Here is a 17,303-nt window from a genome sequence, read left to right as displayed (position 1 = left end):
ATGAGCCTCCCTCTTGCATAAGAATACATTCAGGAAGTTAGGGTTGGATCTAGAACAAAAGGAGGAGGAAAAGGAGACAGAGTCTGATAGTTTGGCTCCTTCTAAATGACAACCCTCCCCAGGAGTGGGGGTGGGTGATGCTGTATGATTCAACAAGGTTCACTAAACAGGAAATTTTAAAACCCTTGAGGCTACTTAAAACAGCAATTCCACTTTTTCAAAAGCTCAAAAGTGTGTTTAATACACTGTTCCCTTGGGAATAGATCCCATGGTAGAGTAAAATAAGAATTTTAGCAGTTTAAGAGCAGACAGGCTGTGGTTTCGCACACTGACACATAGCAAATCTGCTTAATGACATTTAACCATAGAGGTTTGAAGCGGCTAACAAGTAGCTGTAACAGATAATTGCAGTAACAGAAACAGGAAAAAAGTAGTGGGAATAGAACAATCCCCATTTAGGCTTAGTGCCATAAAAATCCCTAAGCTATGTGAGCTGAGTCCCTAGATTGTTGACAAACTTGTACCTATATAAGAAATGTAGAATGCACCTTCCAGTAGAATTGCACCAACTCCCTTACCTTGATGTACCCCAAATTTGCTTATGTATAAAAGTATAAGCCCTATTATTCTTAGGGCTTAGACATTGGCAAATATCCCTCTGAGCTGTGGTGCTACTAATAAATTATTGCTTCCAGATCTCGGTATTCTGACCCTCATTTCCCACTATACTCTCATAACCTTAATCTCCCTTGAAACTTGGTATTATCTTTCCAAAATAATAACCATCAGACCTTCATTTCACATTTGGATTAATATATGCAAAATTCCTACATTAGTATTTTTAAACTGGAACAGATACCAGCATTGTTACTATTATTATACCTTGTTACTATTATTCAATAAACATTTACTGTTAATCATTATGAATCATTCTATTCAGACTCCCATGTAAAAAGCATCTTAAGTCTCCTAAACCTTGTACCATATGCCTTGTGACTTTTATTTTTTTTAATTGCTATGTCCAAATTATTCTAGTATTCAAGTAGTATACGTGCAACATGTCCCACATTTTAAATCAGACTGTCCTAAACATTCCTCTCAAATTTTATAATCATTTTGGAGGTACATTCCATGTAATTTGATACATATCAACAGAGATACATCTTATGTACCAAAAGCATGATTTAATGGCAATTCTTTTATCCAGGGGGCCCACAGGTGGGTTTTATCCTAATGCTGAATCCTCATGCTCCAGGGAGTCATTTTGAGTCCATTCTGCACTGGATCATGTGCTAGCTTGCCTGTCCCTGATCTGACACAGTGTGACTTGGGCTGCCATCTCCAGGACCAACAGGGGCTTTAACTAAAAATAGGACTTAAAGAGTTAAAATGGCACCACCTGGAGCTCAGAGCATGCTGGAGAACAATAGCACACATGTGCTTATCCAGAGCCCTGGACAGAATATAAAGAATGCCATGCTTCCCTAAGGGAACTGCAGGCACAAAAACAGGGGCTCTTTTGAGGAACAGCTTTCCTTCTGGAAGGATCCCTGCCCAAGCTTTCTGAAGCATTGGGTAAAAATATTTGTAAACTCACTATCCTGATCCAAATCATTATTTAAAGCACATATTAGGGTGATGATTTTGCTAGTGATGAAATACTTGTCTAGAACAAACAAGACCTTGAGTTAGATCCACAAACACGCACACATACACAGCTACTCCCACACCTAGAAAAACAAACAAAATCTCCACTTTAACAAAATTTGAAATCGTGCCCATGCTGATTATCCACGTGATATCACTTGTATTTCCTATGCAACAAGCCTTGTTATACAAATCCACAGCAATAACCAGGCTCCTCATTCCAAATCTGTTATTACAGGCAATTGAATAAAAACAGTGCATTGTAAAACACCCCACATTTTAAAACAACACAAGAGAAAAGTAGCAGGTTAGAGAACAGGAGAACATGTTGAGGAAAAGGGCTTCCAGGATGATCCCTAAGTGGGACAGATAGAAGAGTCTAGGCTAAGTCAGAGAAAGAACATCTAATAACACCCACAGGAAACTTAAGGCAGTAGATTCATACAGGAACAAAGCAGACCAAAGACTGAGAAAAATCCAAGCTCTCAGCTACCCAGGAGAGAGAGCTTCTCTCTCAGCCTGAGAGCTCTGTTTGGACAGGACATTGGAGATGCAGGAGTCTGACAGAAGCAGTCACAGGCAGGCAGGGAGGGGAGGAGCAGGAGAATCCAGTGGACCACACCCTAACAGCCTATTATGAGAAGTGGAAAATCTGGGCCAGCCAGGAAGTGATTTGGGCTGCAGCATGGAGCTTGCCCAGAATCAGAGAGTGATTCAATCTTTAAATTTTCAGTCCTAGATTCTCATTGCCCAGGTATTTACAAAAAGGGACAGCAGCAATCTCAGTTTTGACATAGATAGGCTTGGGAGCTGCAATGATTGAGTTGGGTGGAGACTTAAAGCCACATTTGACAGCACAAACATACACAAAACAGAGAAAACATCACTTATCCCAGAGAAAAGCAGGAGGAAGGGAGAAGTAGAGGGATGGAGAGATAGAAAAGAATAGTAAAATGGGAAAGGTGGGGATTATCAGAAGATGGCCAAATTTTCCCTCCAGGCCTTCCCCCAAGATTCTCCTAAACAACTAAACTTGCAGAAATCCTGGGGAAACACACCAGTACTAAGTTCCACACCCTGGGGTTTGCAACTAGAAGACAGGTACCAATAAATGTAAGGACAGGGGAAAGGGAGGTAAAATGGGAGGCTCAGGCTTCAGGTGCAGGGGTGGGATTCTGTCTCAGTGCAGGCAGCAGGGTTACCTACCTTCTCCTGAAGTTCCCAGACCTGATGAAAAGTGAAAGCAAATGCAGTTAAATTTCCCAGGAAGTCCTTCCCCCTTCTAGGGACCAGTTATAATTTAGCAACTATACCACTAAGGGACCTACTGATATTTACTAAACAAATACTTGTACTTCTGTTCTTCTTTGGATCATGTAAAAGTCCGGAACATGAGAATATTTGCTTTTTCCACCTGCCTGGTGTCTACAAAGGAACTGTTAGAGAGACAAAGAGAGAAGGAGCTGTTTTTTCCAGTGAAAATGCTGCAAGAGTAACATTAGCAGTGATATCAGATGCTAAATATCCCTGTAACAGACTTTACCAAGGGCTTGCTGCTGTGCTGGCCCTGCTAATAGAAACATTGTGGGCATGTGTCATTGATTCCCCAACTCTAACTTCAATTCTCTGTCTCTGCATGATACCCAGTGCTAGGGCTGGGTACACACTTCTGCTTTGTTGGGATAGCATCCATTTTATAAGGTCTGCATTTTCCAGGCATGGTGATTTGTGTGTCTCTTCAGGATGGCAAATCACATTTCTGGTGTAACAGTGTAAATAGCTGAGAATATCTGTGCTCATTTTCCTGGCTAAAGAACACTACCTGTGATTAAATTCCCTGTATATTCTCTATATATCAAATTGACCTATTAAATCTGGATCAAAGAAGTTCATATCAATGTAGAAAAATCTATGTAGCATATATATGTGTATGAAAGACTCAGTTTGATTAGGTCTTTGTGATGTATTTGTCATGGCAACTTTTTTCTTCTTACATCTGTAAAATGAGGATAGTGGTGTAGCTAATTCCCTGAGTTGTTTTTAAGATCTAATTGATCTTAATGCATGTGAAAGTAAACACACACACACAAAAACACAAATACATACACATAAAGAGTAAAGCAATGCATAAGAACAAGAACAAATTTGATTTTATCAGTAGTAAGCAATAATACAGAAATATATTACTATTATATATGACAAACTAATTATGAGAAGGGATGGTCTATTTCTCTGGATAGAAATCATATATATAATATTGATATATTTTATATATATTATATATTACATATGTTATATATTACATATTCTTTCCTCAGCTACATGTTCACTTTATTGGCTGAAGTTTCTGGCAACAGGAGAAAAAAGCGGGGAAAATGTAGCATTCATCCTCTGATCTAGCTGAATCACAAGCTTAGAATTTGAAGTCTGCTGCAGACCAGACACAGAATTTGGTTGGAAGGACAGAATCAGAGAACACACATATATTGCTGCTTATTGTAAGGATAAATAGGTGAAATGACCCTAAACCTGGCACAATAACAAGTAAACAGACCTTTATATTTATTAAAGCATGGATGCATTATATTTTGAGTTTATTCACATTTGTTCAAATACAGTCAATAATTTTATACTTTTCAGATAAAATATTTAATGTGTCCAATGGTCCAATGATCAAACTTTTATTAGAGAAACACATAATTCATTCTTTCAGTCAACATGTATTTACTGGGCTTCTATACAAAACAGAAGATACTATTCTGCACATTGGCATTTAGCAAAAAAAAAAAAAAAAGACAAATTCTTCTCCCTTTTGAGCTTATATTGTAAATGGAGGGAAAAAAACAATAAACAAAAAAATAAGCAAAGAAGTATATATCTGGTAATGAAAGTTCTTCAAGAAACTAAAACTATCATGCATGGCTCAGCTGTGGAACATGTTTTGTAACATGTTTCATTAGGTATTTTCTTTATTATGTAATCAAAAGTATACTAACACAGACCCAAAAGTCCAGGTCAATTAAGAACACGGGCCCTTGATATAATCAAGATATGAATCAAACATAAGATGTATGAGGCTCCTGCTGGTATACAGTAAGGTTTTCTTTTTTAAAATGGTACACTATAAACAATGGTAAAGAATATAGTATGGTAAATGTATAAATCAATAACATAGTCATTTATCATCTCTGTCAAATACTATATAGCTCCCATAATTTATTGTCCCCTACTTGTATGTAACTGGCAGCACAATAGGTACATTAATACAGCATTACATATGATGCATCCTGCTATGACATTAGGATGGGTATGACACCACAGGGAAATAGAAATCTTTCAGCTTTATAATACTTTTATGGGACACCATTAAAGATGTGCTACTGCCTGTGGACAGAAACCCCTTTAGGTAATACATGAGTGTAGTACATTACAGAACAAATAGAGGCTACTTCAGATGAGGAATCTCCACATGAAAGTCTGTTCTTGTGCTTTGGCCTTGCTAGGTATTTTTGAACATTGATCCTCACCTTCTTTTCTTATTAGTAGGAATCCTAAGTGAAGCCAAGTCTATGGCTATTCTAAAATAAAACATTTTCCAGTTTTCCAGTCTTTCTTAAATCCAGCGTCATCTTATGATTAAGTTCTGGCTCATGGGAAACGAGAACCACAAGAAGTAAGGAAATAAGTTGAAATTGAAAATAATCACAGAACAGACAGGCCAAATACTGACATCTATAGAGAACAAAGGGTGTCGATGAGATATGAACCCAACACAGAAGACGTTCAATACCCACCCTATCTATCCTATATGAACAATCAGACCACATGATATATTAACAAATACCTAAATTCTTTTCATTTGGCCAAAAACAAATTCGCTGCAACAATTGCTGTCTTGGGTTATTAAAAATGGTTTAAATCTGTTTTTGGTCAAAAGCAATCATTTTAGAGCATTTAAAAATTTGATTTTGTTAATAAATAAACAATAATAAATATGGTATTCTAGAGATACATCTATGAACATATTCTTCTGTATCTGACATTACTGTATAGTATACTTACAAATCTGTTAAGAAAGTAGATCAGGGCTGGGGATGTGGCTCAAGCGGTAGCGCGCTCGCCTGGCATGCGTGCGGCCCGGGTTCGATCCTCAGCACCACATACCAACAAAGATGTTGTGTCCGCCGAGAACTAAAAAATAAATATTAAAAATTCTTTCTCTCTCTATCTCCTCTCTCACTCTCTCTTTAAAAAAAAAAAGAAAGTAGATCAATTTTAAGTATTCTTACCACAAATACTCTTTTTAAATACAATTTTTTTACAATACAGAAAACACACAAATGTTATATTAAAAATTTTAGTTTTGTGACTCTAAGGTTTCATAAATTGCACAGTTAGAAATGTTTAAATATACCATATTTGCATCTTTATATAAGATGTGATTTTTTCCAAAGAACACAAAAATAGGAAGGTGCAGTGTGATTGTGACAGACACAATACCAGTACACTCATTGTCACCAAATCACATTGTTCTCAATGAGTTCACTCCCCTGGGAATACCTCAGATGGAGGGAATGAAGACTTTTCTCTTAGGTGTCTTCTTTGTCATCTACCTCTTCACTCTGCTTGGAAATGACTGATTTTTATAGCATTCCTTTCTTCCTCTATTCTTGAAACTCTCATGTATTTCTTCTTGGGATTTCTATCTATTTTTGTTGTTCCCATCTGTAACTTGTCCCCAGATGTATTCTATCTCTCTGGCCTGAGCCACACCATCTCTTACAGAAGTTGTGAATACTTACACATTATTTTATCCCAATACAAATTGTCCATGTATAAATGGACATTGGAAACAATGTCCACCTAAATGTTAAAATATGTAATCCTATTTATGGGGATTTGAATAACTTACATTTTTTGTGTGTTTCTTTATTATTTTGCAATGAGTTTGTAACATTTACTTTTTAAAAAGCTGTTTTCAAGAGGAAGGAAAGAATATTTCAGACTTGGGTCAAGTGAAAATGATAAAATCTAAAAAGTTGAAGTGGAAAAACATTCAGAGTAATTACTCTTGAGGAAAAAAAGCAGAGTCATTTCAAAACCCAGTGGTGTAGTAGTAATTATGTTGCTTCTACATTATGCCTAAACTCATTTACAAGAAAATTTTGTAAAGCCACAGAGTGGGGTTTATTATTCTCCTACCCATTTGTTGCTCTCCTCTGTTGGTTCCTACCTTGTAAGCATTCCCAGAGGGCGTCTGTGGGAGGCCCATCCAGATAAGAGAATTGAAATCTGGTTTTAGTTTACTGTCATACATGGAAACTTAAGTAAATAAACATCTGCTCTGATGCTATCAGATGAGGCTAATGCCAGGCTTTTGCACTTTGCCAGTTGCATTTTTTTTGATCTTGTGTCTATTTTTCTCCTTTTTCCTGAACAAGTATCTCAAAATTCTGTAGTTCAGGGATCTTATTTATAAGCCATACAGAGGAAGAAAAGTACTGTGCATTTTCTCTGGTATAGGAATTATTAAAAATTTGAACTAATAGAAGTGGAGAGTAGAAAGGGGTTTATCAAGGACTGGGGCTTGCTAAAAGGGAATATTGATCAAAGGATACAAAATTTCAGTTAAACAGGGGAAACACGTTCAAGAGATCTATTGCACAATACTATGGCTAGAATTAATAAAATTGTAGCCTTTAAAACTGTTGAGAGTACATTTTAAGTGTTTTCACTACAAAAAAAAAGGTGATCCATATATTAATTAGCTTGATTTAGTCATTTCATAAGATAATAAAACATTAATTGTTACCTAATTGAAAACACCATATTGTACTACATAAATATATCTATATTTTCTCAATTAAATAGTAATAATTCCTTAAAAATTAGTATTTGATGTGTTCTAGACACATACAAAATCTATTTGACACAAACAGCAAAACTTTGCTTAAAAATGCAGATAAAAAACAACTTGCAATTTTACTTTTTTGCTTATGTTAATTTTGGAATATCTTGTTGCTTTCTGGAAGAAGAGAACTATAAGCACAAATAAGAGACCTTTTGCTATTTTATCAAATACTGTCCCATTGCCCTCTGATGACTACTAAATCTGTAATAAGTATCATCACTGAGAACACTGGACCTTTTGGGATGTGGATGTATTATCACTGTGACAATCACAGTAATTTAGCACATGCCACCTTGGTTCTAAAGTGAACATCTAACATAGTCTATTTTATTTGCCTTCCTAAATTTTAGCTAATATAAATTTAAAGAAATTTTGATTGCTCGTCAGAAGTATATGAATCATCTCTTTATTCATAAAAAATAATTCTTCATGCCAGTCATGGTGCTCCAAAATTTAAAGATAATCAAGGATTGGACTGGGGACATGGCTCAGAGGTAAGGTGCCTGCCCAGCATGTGCCAGGCCCTGAGTTCCCTCTATCATACTGAAAAGGAAAAAAAAAGAAAGATAAAAGTATCTAGTTTTTATCTTTTATCATTTGTTTAGTGTGTAAGAAAAACATTAATTTTTAATAATGTTTTAAATTTTAATTTTATTAATTTTTAATGATTCCAGATTTGAGATGTTTTCAGAGTGGTGTAACTACTTAAACATCCTATAAGCACTAAAACTTGATCAGAAACTTCATGGACAAAAGTCCTGAAAAACAAGCCAAAGGCTAGCTCCTTCCATGATTTGGGGCATTTATAAACAACAGCAGCAGCAAAAACAACAAAAACTCTCTTTATTACTTACTTTTTCCTATCTCTGTAGATTCCATCAGAATTTTGAGATCTAAATAAGTCTGTTCGATGCTGTTTCTCCCAGAGATAGTTTACATTTCTTGAGCCAAGGGAATATATCTAATCCATTTTACAGTTCACTTGTCTGTCTCTCTTAGCAAGTGATTAATATCTGGCATAAATTGGATTCTAGATATTTGTTGGAATAAGTGGAATTCATGTACATGTAAATAAACAAATGTATAATTGTTTTAATTGAAGAATTAGGTCTGGCACCCTCTACTCAATATTTATTGAATATTCATGATATTTTAACATAGAAGCCACAATATATGCCACACAGTACATAAGGCAGACAGTTCAAGTAATAGCTTCAAACTCTTATTGGCCCTTCAGCATATTTTCTACTTTTCTATCTAGGCAGTAGCCCCTCTCCATACCATTGAGCACTGCCCATATTTGTTCCCCTGGACCCTGGACCCTGAATACAGGGCAAGCATATGACTTAACCAAGGACATTGTACTGAATTTTAAGTTGAGTTCCACAAAAGCAGAGGGCACTAATTTCAGGGACTCCAGAGGATGAGACTATTGAACCTGAGTCATTGCACAGCCTTGCTCTAAGGCTGCTCCACAAAACTCTACTGCTAATGGCCCTGGAGCTGCCCTTGTTCCCACACTTACTGGGCCTAGCTTTTCATCAATTTCTTTAATTCTCTCAGCTACTGCAGTTGCTGTTGCAATAGGTTAATTCTGGCAGTATTGTGGAGTAAAATAATGTATAAATGATCTATTAAAAACATTAGCACATAAAAAAGCACTAAATAAAAACATGTGCTATATAGGTATCAGATCAACCTTTATTCCACAAAGTATATTTTACAAAGGAAATTATAATAATCTCTCTCTCTTTCTCTTCATCTCACTTTCTCATTTCTGAGCTCCAATTATACCAAGTAGTTAATTGCACTCTTGCACAATGAGGTTCCTGACTTGAAGGATTAATGCCCAAAGGAAAACCAAGATTATTAAAATCTCCTGGGTTTATGAATTGTTGCAGTTCCTGGAGTCAGATAGGAAATGATTGTAAGGGAGCTGGAGTACACTTAGACATGTGGTATGCTACATGAAAATAGCTTAAAAAGAGAGTAATTCAGGACCCTTATTAGCAACCTGTAGGCTGCTGGGAATTGAGGCAGGGGAAGCTTCTTTCTTCTACTGGGGAGGAAACAAAAACAACATTCAACAATCCAGCCAGTTATGCACAGTGTTTGCTATGTGAGTACCTGAAGTTTTGCCTTTGTTTATTATTTATTTATTTATATTTTGGTACAGGGATTGAACACAGGGGCATTTAACCACTGAGCCACCTCCTCAGCCCTGTTTTTGTATTTTATTTAAAGAAAGAGTCTTACTGCTTACCGCCTTGCTAAAATTCTGAGGCTGGCTTTGAACTCATGATCCTCCTGCCTCAGCCTGCTGGGCCTCTGAGATTACAGGGCTGGGACACCATGCCCAGTTTACCTTTATGTTTTATCTTGTCTTTCCTCATAATCATATATAGATGTGTGTGTGAGAAAGAGAGACCGAGAAAGAGAGAGAGATAATAGATATTGATAGGGTCTTAGGCATTGTTTTTAGAATCCACGGAGCTATCTATAATTTAAAGATCTTACTGTGTTGGAAAATATAAAACAATAAAAAAATTCAAGGTTCCCAATTTATAAAACTTGTAAAGGTGTTTTTACTACCCTCTCCCCTGTGTCTCCTACTGGTGCAAAACTAGTGTTGTTGAAATTGGACCTGCTTAGAGAATTATAGACTTTGGAGCCTGAGGTGGAGGCTACCAGTCACTCATCTGCACTAATTTCAGGGACTCCAGAGGATGAGACCACTGAATAAATACTGTATCTTTTTCACGTGCGGCTTCCATAAGTGTCACAAAGGAACATTTCAATTAATGCAATTTAACAGTGTGTATGCAGAATGGAAGATAGGAGAATAGACCAATGAGGCTGAGTGGGATTGTTCATGAGTGCCACCTGCTATTGGAAACTACACTGTGGAAGGGTATACCCATCTTGGGAGATGTGGGAAGGTAAAGACAATTTTTTTCAGAAAGCATCACTCTCTAAATATCTAGATAATTTTCTTCTCCATTTCATTGCACTGATCTAAACAGAACAAATTTAAATACATATTAAATTTAACCACAGCTTTCTTTCTACAGACAATCAAGAATTGATTCTTCTATAAAAATGAGAAATCAAACCATGGTGAGTGAATTCATCCTGCTGGGAATCCCTGAGACAGAGGGCCTAGAGACAGCCCTTTTTTTCGTGTTCTCATTATTTTATTTGTGTACCCTCCTGGGAAATGTGCTCATTCTCACTGCTATCATCTTCTCCTCTCGGCTTCACACTCCCATGTACTTTTTCTTGGGAAACCTCTCCATCTTTGACCTGGTTTCTCTTCCATAACTGCTCCCAAGATGTTGTTGTACCTCTCAGGGCAGGAACATGGCATCTCTTTCCAGGGCTGTGCTGCCCAGCTCTTCTTCTACCATTTCCTGGGCTGCACTGAGTGTTTCCTGTACACAGTGATGGCCTATGACCACTTTGTTGCCATATGCTTTCCCTTGAGATACATGGTCATCATGAACCACAGAGTGTGCTCTGTCTTGGCCACAGGGACCTGGATGGGTGGCTGTGTCCATGCCATTATCCTAACCTCCGTCACCTTCCAGTTACCCTACTGTGGCTCCAACGAGGTGGGCTATTACTTCTGTGATATACCTGCAGTGCTACCTCTAGCCTGTGAGGACACATCTCTGGCTCAGAGAGTAGGTTTTACAAATGTTGGTCTTTTGTCTCTCATTTGCTTTTTTCTCATCCTTGTTTCCTACACTAGCATTGGGATCTCCATATCCAAAATTCATTCAACAGAGGGCAGGCAAAGAGCATTCTCCACCTGCAGTGCCCACCTGGCTGCGATTCTTTGTGCCTATGGGCCAGTCATCATCATCTACCTACGGCCTAACCCCAGGCCCCTGATGGGTGCTGTCGTTCAGATCTTGAACAACCTTGTGACTCCCATGCTGAACCCACTTATATACAGCCTGAGGAATAAAGACGTAAAATCAGCCCTGAGGAATGTATTTCCCAAGAGAAGTCTTGCTCTGGAAAAATAAATAAAAAATAAATAAAAGACTCTAAACCTTTTTAGGATGAAGTCTGATTTTCCATATCATAGGACAAATTCTCATCTGCGGTTCTCAAAACATACTGAAATAAAATATACTCTGAATAAATCTACCTCTTATTCTCAGTATTTTAATATACTTGTCCATCTTTTCCCCCCATGTTTATAATGAAATAGAACTGATAATGTTGCTACTTGACATTGTACTCATGCTGTATGAATTCTGTCTCAGCACAATTGTACCCCAAAACATTTCTTAGTTGTTTAAATAGTTGAAAGAATTAAAACACATCTGTCTCCTCATGGTCTTGGTTAAAAGTGTACTCTTATACATCGTGAGGAAAAAGAGAGTGAGAGAAAAAAATTGAAGAAAGGCTAATACATAACATCAGAATTCTGTCTCTTTTCTTTTAGAGAGTGAACTCCAATTTCCAGCAAGCAACATCAAAATTCAAACTTAGTTAACTAATATTTAAGGTAATATCTTCTTGGAATAAAGTCTTGTGTGATTTTGAGAGTTTTTTATTGTGCGGATTCCTTTGGACCTAGATGTTTTCATTGCATTATTAGACCTCTGGAAAGATATGAGTCTATATTGTTTCTCATTAGATACACAAAGTAAGAATTTTTGTCTTGTAAAAATGTGATTAAAAAATTAAAAACTCCCATTGACAGTAAATGGTTTGCTATTTGGCTTTTTTTATATATATATTTATTATTTTTTAGTTCTCGGCGGACACAACATCTTTGTTTGTATGTGGTGCTGAGGATCGAACCCGGGCCGCACGCATGCCAGGCGAGCGCGCTACCGCTTGAGCCACATCCCCAGCCCCTGCTATTTGGCTTTAAAACAAAGATGTTGATTTATTTCTGTTTCTATAAAGAAAAACCAAACTAAAATTATTTAAATTCAAATAGGAATAGTAAATTTCCCTCCCACGGAGAGTTTCTTCCTTTCTCATAAAACAAACAATATAAGTTATTTTTCTTCCCCTAATCTCTGTGTTCCATAATGCTGAGGGTAAAACAGGTAAGTTTTGTTTCTAGAAACTATACTAAATTGTGTAATAAATATAATTCTCGTCCTCTTTTTCTATATTATTTTCTCTATTTATATTTTATCTACTAGTTATTTATTACTTTTCTTATAAGCCACATTAACTCCCCTTGGACAGATGAATGAAATAAATATTACAGAGAAAGAAAGAGGGAGTAAGGGAGGAAAGGAGGGAAGAAAGGAAAGAGAGAGACAAAGAGAAAAAAAGTAGGATAGGGAGGAAGTAATTTGTAATTTAGAAGTAAAATAGAATAGTGCTTTGTAATGAAATGGTTTTTGCTTTCTTCTTTTCTTCAATTTCTGTCCATCAACAGGTGACTAAAAATCAGTTCTCCAAGAAGAATCTATAAGTCATCACAGAGTGTGGAATGCACTATTAGAAACTATTAAAAGGTTCAGTGGCAGCTCATGCCAGTAACCAGGGAATTGCAATGTGGTATCTAAGAATTTCTAAGGAAAGAATGTATTCATTAGTTTTTCAATTGCTGTGACAAAATTCTGAGATAATCAATTTCAAGGAGTAAAGAAAAATTTGGCTCAGTGTTTCAGAGGTTTCAGTTTATGGCCATCTTCTGGCTTCAAGGTAGAAACATCAGGGCAAAAGGGCATGACAGTGGAAAGCTGCTCCTCTGCTGGCTTCTGGGAACTCAGAGAGATAGAGAAAGAGAAAGAGATTGGAAAGGGGTCTGGAACAAGACATTGCCTTCAAAGATGTGGCCCAGGCTACCCACCTCTTCCAACCTGGTCCAACTTCTAGAGTCTCCATCACTTTCCAGTAGTGCCCCTAGTTCTATTCAACATGTTAGCCTTTGGAAGGGCATTCAAGATTCAAATTATAACAGATTCTGTGATTGTTTTTCACAAGAAGTTAGGTTCCACTCTTGATAGAAATCAAATGGACAATATTGCAAATTTCAAAATCATTGATACACAAATGTTCCTTTCAAAAAGCAACAATTGGATTTAAATATGAAACATATCTAATGTTAACTAATACAATGTAAACAGTGGCTCCATTTTCTCCTATATGTGTAATGTCAATTAAAAAAATATTCATCTGCTAGAGTGAGGTTGTTATGACTCTAAATATTCTGCTAATCAAAAAACCCAAACAGCCCCTCTAGTTTTAAACACTTATATGTTTCTTTCTTTTTCCTTCACCTGCCTTTTGGGAGACAAATTGCGTGGGCTCTCTCTCATCCAGTGAGGAGGTCCACGGAACAGGGTAGAGAAGAGAGTGGCTGAGGAGTCACTAATCAAGACCTCTGGAAACGAAGGTGGAAGCAGGTCTGATTTTATTGCACATTTACAATGTATATAAACTCAGGCAGTAGGTAAGCAGATTATAGGCAGCCACCAACACAATGTCTTGCTAACTGTCCTTGCAGCAACCAGTCAAGGAGTGGGCCCTGGAGCAAGCACAGGGACCATAACACATGGCCTCACGCCCAGGGCTGTGCCTACAGGGTAAGTGGTTTACCACTCATGTGCCTATGGGGGGGGTGGTTTGCCACTCAGATGCCCTTAACATATGCCATGTATGCAGTACTCCATGCACATGCCCCCCCATCTCACCCCTCTGACTGTGCTGCAAGGACTTCAGCCAGCATTGCTGTTTTTTGTTCGATGGCTTTTATATGGTTATATAAGCATCTCACAACAACACAAGAAAAATTTATCACTGCCATAAACAGCAAGGCCAGGGTAATTCCACTATAAGAATTAGTTAATTTGGCTATCAGGTTTCTCCGATGTTCAGTTAATCCCTGGAAGAAAGAGGAGGTTGTCAAGATAGATTTTAGTCTCATTGATTTTTGACAATTGTCTTGGTAAGGTTATACATAATCATAACATGGTTAGGGTCCCAAGCACCCTTAATATACTGAGAAAACTGGAGAAGTGTAAGATTACATTTTCAGATACAGATATTGGGTTGTTAGAGTCTGTAAACAAGTCAGGATGGTGCCTGGCATTTTGCCAGAGAAATGTTAGGGTCTGTAAACAAGTTAAGATGGCACCTGGCAAAATGCCAGAGGGTGTGGTTTGTGAAGTAACGCCAGTGAGCCATTAAGTGTGGAGATTCCTTATTGGTTGACTGCTGTATCGAGTTTATGTTAATTAGATAAGCTGTGTGGAATGTATAAATACTCCTCCTGTCCTACAATAAATGGCTTCCACTCCTGCTGTATCAACGTACACAAGTTGTCACCCCCGGTTATTTTGCTGCAGCAGGACTGCGGCATTGGGTGACATAAATGCAATGAAATTCAGAGTCACAAGTGAGCCTTTGCAACATAAACAGAATATCTAGTTGTTCCTGGTGGAGGTCTTGTTCTTGCTGAATGACTAAAATAGCAGCTTGGGACAGTTAATTCAAGTCATTTTGAACAGCAAAGGCTTCTGCCATGGCAGTAGACAACTTGTTTACAGTCTGAGCAGTCTGGATACTCTGAGTGAATCAGCCGCAGTGGCTGTGGCATTTATGGCGGCCACCAGGGCAGTAATCCCAGCCATGATGAGGCTAATTGCATGCCTTGTCCTGTGCAGGATCTCATTCAGAAGATTCTCCATCTCCATGTCCCCCGGACTCCTCCACTCTCTAGACAGGTTCACTGGAAGTCAGATTGCACAGGGGGCACTCTGAGGATAAATATATGTTTAGCGTTCATAGCAAAGGTTAGACAATTTGTGAGCCAGCAGGATGTGTTGACTGCACAAGGGATCTCTGAGTGATATTTATGCCAACAGTACCATTGATTATTAGCATGGCAAAGGGTGGCATAACACAAGCTTGAGTATAGTGGGTATAGGTAATAATTTGGCATAAAAGCAAATCCATAGTGAGGGTCTGAACTCATTATTAGTCCATTCATCCAGCCAGCTGCTGCTCATTTGACGGGTCTAGCAGCCAGAAATATTGGTGTGATATCTATCATGCTATACTGATTTCCTGCATAATGGTTGGTAATGGCTTGTCCTGTGTAGCAGTTACTGCGATAGCTCATATAGCTTTGGGGAATATCAGTTACATTCCAGGGAGCTGCACCCACTCAAGTGCATAGATGTTGTTCTTCCCCAGAGAAATTGCTCTTATCAAGGAGATAAGGTAAGGCAGGGACACATTGATTCCATGGGATGCTATCATTATCTGAGGGAGCTTTCCAAAAAGCATTGTTGGGCATGTTGGCAGCAAGGGTTTCTAGTATTTGCCACAGGGGAGTCTATGGATATAGGTAGCATTAACTATAACTCTAAGGTCAGTGAGAGACAGGCCAACATATGACTTATTATAGTTATAGATAATAGTTTCATTGGCAAGAGCAAAACAGAGGGGACTGTCTGGATTATGGGTTTCATTATCTACTCTAGAGAAGTAAATGAGCAGAGTAGGCATAGAAATGCTGGTATTTCAGGGTACCATCACCTCCTGGATGGATAACTGAGGATCAATAAGGTTGGAATTATTACAGAAGAACTTAGATAAATCCCCTTCCCAATTAACAACAGCTAAAGATGGTTGCCTAGTGACCAAAGCCCAATTTACCTGATGGGAGGCTTCACTGTTAGCAGTGAGCATTGCACACAATAGAATCATCATCATAAGCCCAGGAATGAGTTTGCCACCAGGCAAAGGGGACAATCTGGTGGCTTGGTCAACAGCACCTTTCATATTACTCCAGGTTACTTTACATGAGGTTTGTTTGCATCCTTGAGTCCTTTGTTTGTGAGGTTTATCCTTCAGAGTTAGTTCCTTTATCTTCTTGGTTGGTATTTTGGGAGTCCAGGGCTTGACTTTTCTGGCAGGCACCCAGCTGGGGTGAGGCTCCTGTTAACATATGTAAACCCTCAACCCATGGTTAGGAGGGGCCCCAGACCATCCCATGCATTTGTTATAGGAGCCTTTCATGAGACCATAGTAGATGAGAGGTCCCCATGAGGGGGGCCCAATGCTTATGGGCTGCTGTTTCTGTAGAAAATTTTGAAATTGAAAGAAAATTTAAAGCAAGTAAGGTTTTGTTCAAGGCATTGCAAGGGGACAATTGGTATAGTTTCCCTCCTCTGTTTTTTTAAGAGTCCCTGCAGCAGTCTTCCCTTTGTCAGGTTGCTTTGTGACTCCTGTGGTCTGGTCTAGTCCAGGTCTGACTTACCTACTTTGTCCTTTTGTGCCTTGCTTTTTACTTTCATTCTGTCCATTATGTACAGCGTAAGATGGTGAGTCGAGGGCTAACGAATGCCTTTGTCACTTTCCACCTAATATTCTACATTTCAAACTAAGGCCTTCAGCAGAACCTGGAAATGTTCTTCTGTTGTGTCAGGTGCTGCCAACATGGGCTTCTGGAGCAGTGTGAGGAAAGGTGCTGTTCAACTGTACATACAACTGGGAGCAGTTTCAGCCATGAGAATGTGAAGCTGATGTCAGCCTGCTAACATCAGCCTGTCTTATCAAAGGGAAAAAAATGTTTCCTGGGATATTTTTGGTGTAGACTGTTTAAATATAAAATTGAATTATATAATTTATTACATGAAATTAATTTTTAATAAACACTAATAGTACCTCATATCATTCTACCCAGTCATTATTACAGATAAAACATAAAAGTACAAATAACCGACACAAAATTACTTGCCTGTTGTTTGATTTTGTT

At 38.0% G+C, this 17,303-nt stretch overlaps 1 pseudogene across 1 annotated transcript in view; it reads left to right on the top strand.

Moving 5' to 3' along the window:
* The first annotated feature begins 10,657 nt into the window (after nucleotides 1–10,657).
* The window catches only part of LOC308641658 (putative olfactory receptor 10D4), a 47,517-nt pseudogene continuing 40,871 nt past the window's right edge, over nucleotides 10,658–17,303 (top strand). The window contains exon 1 of the transcript in view: nucleotides 10,658–11,553. The product of the transcript in view is annotated as a putative olfactory receptor 10D4 (transcript). The remainder of the gene's footprint in view (nucleotides 11,554–17,303) is intronic.

Source organism: Spermophilus citellus, assembly GCF_964194105.1.
Source record: "Spermophilus citellus genome assembly, chromosome: 2".
Classification (NCBI taxonomy): domain Eukaryota; kingdom Metazoa; phylum Chordata; class Mammalia; order Rodentia; family Sciuridae; genus Spermophilus; species Spermophilus citellus.
Note: the sequence above shows the minus strand (reverse complement) of the source record. Positions and strands in the feature narration are given on the sequence as shown.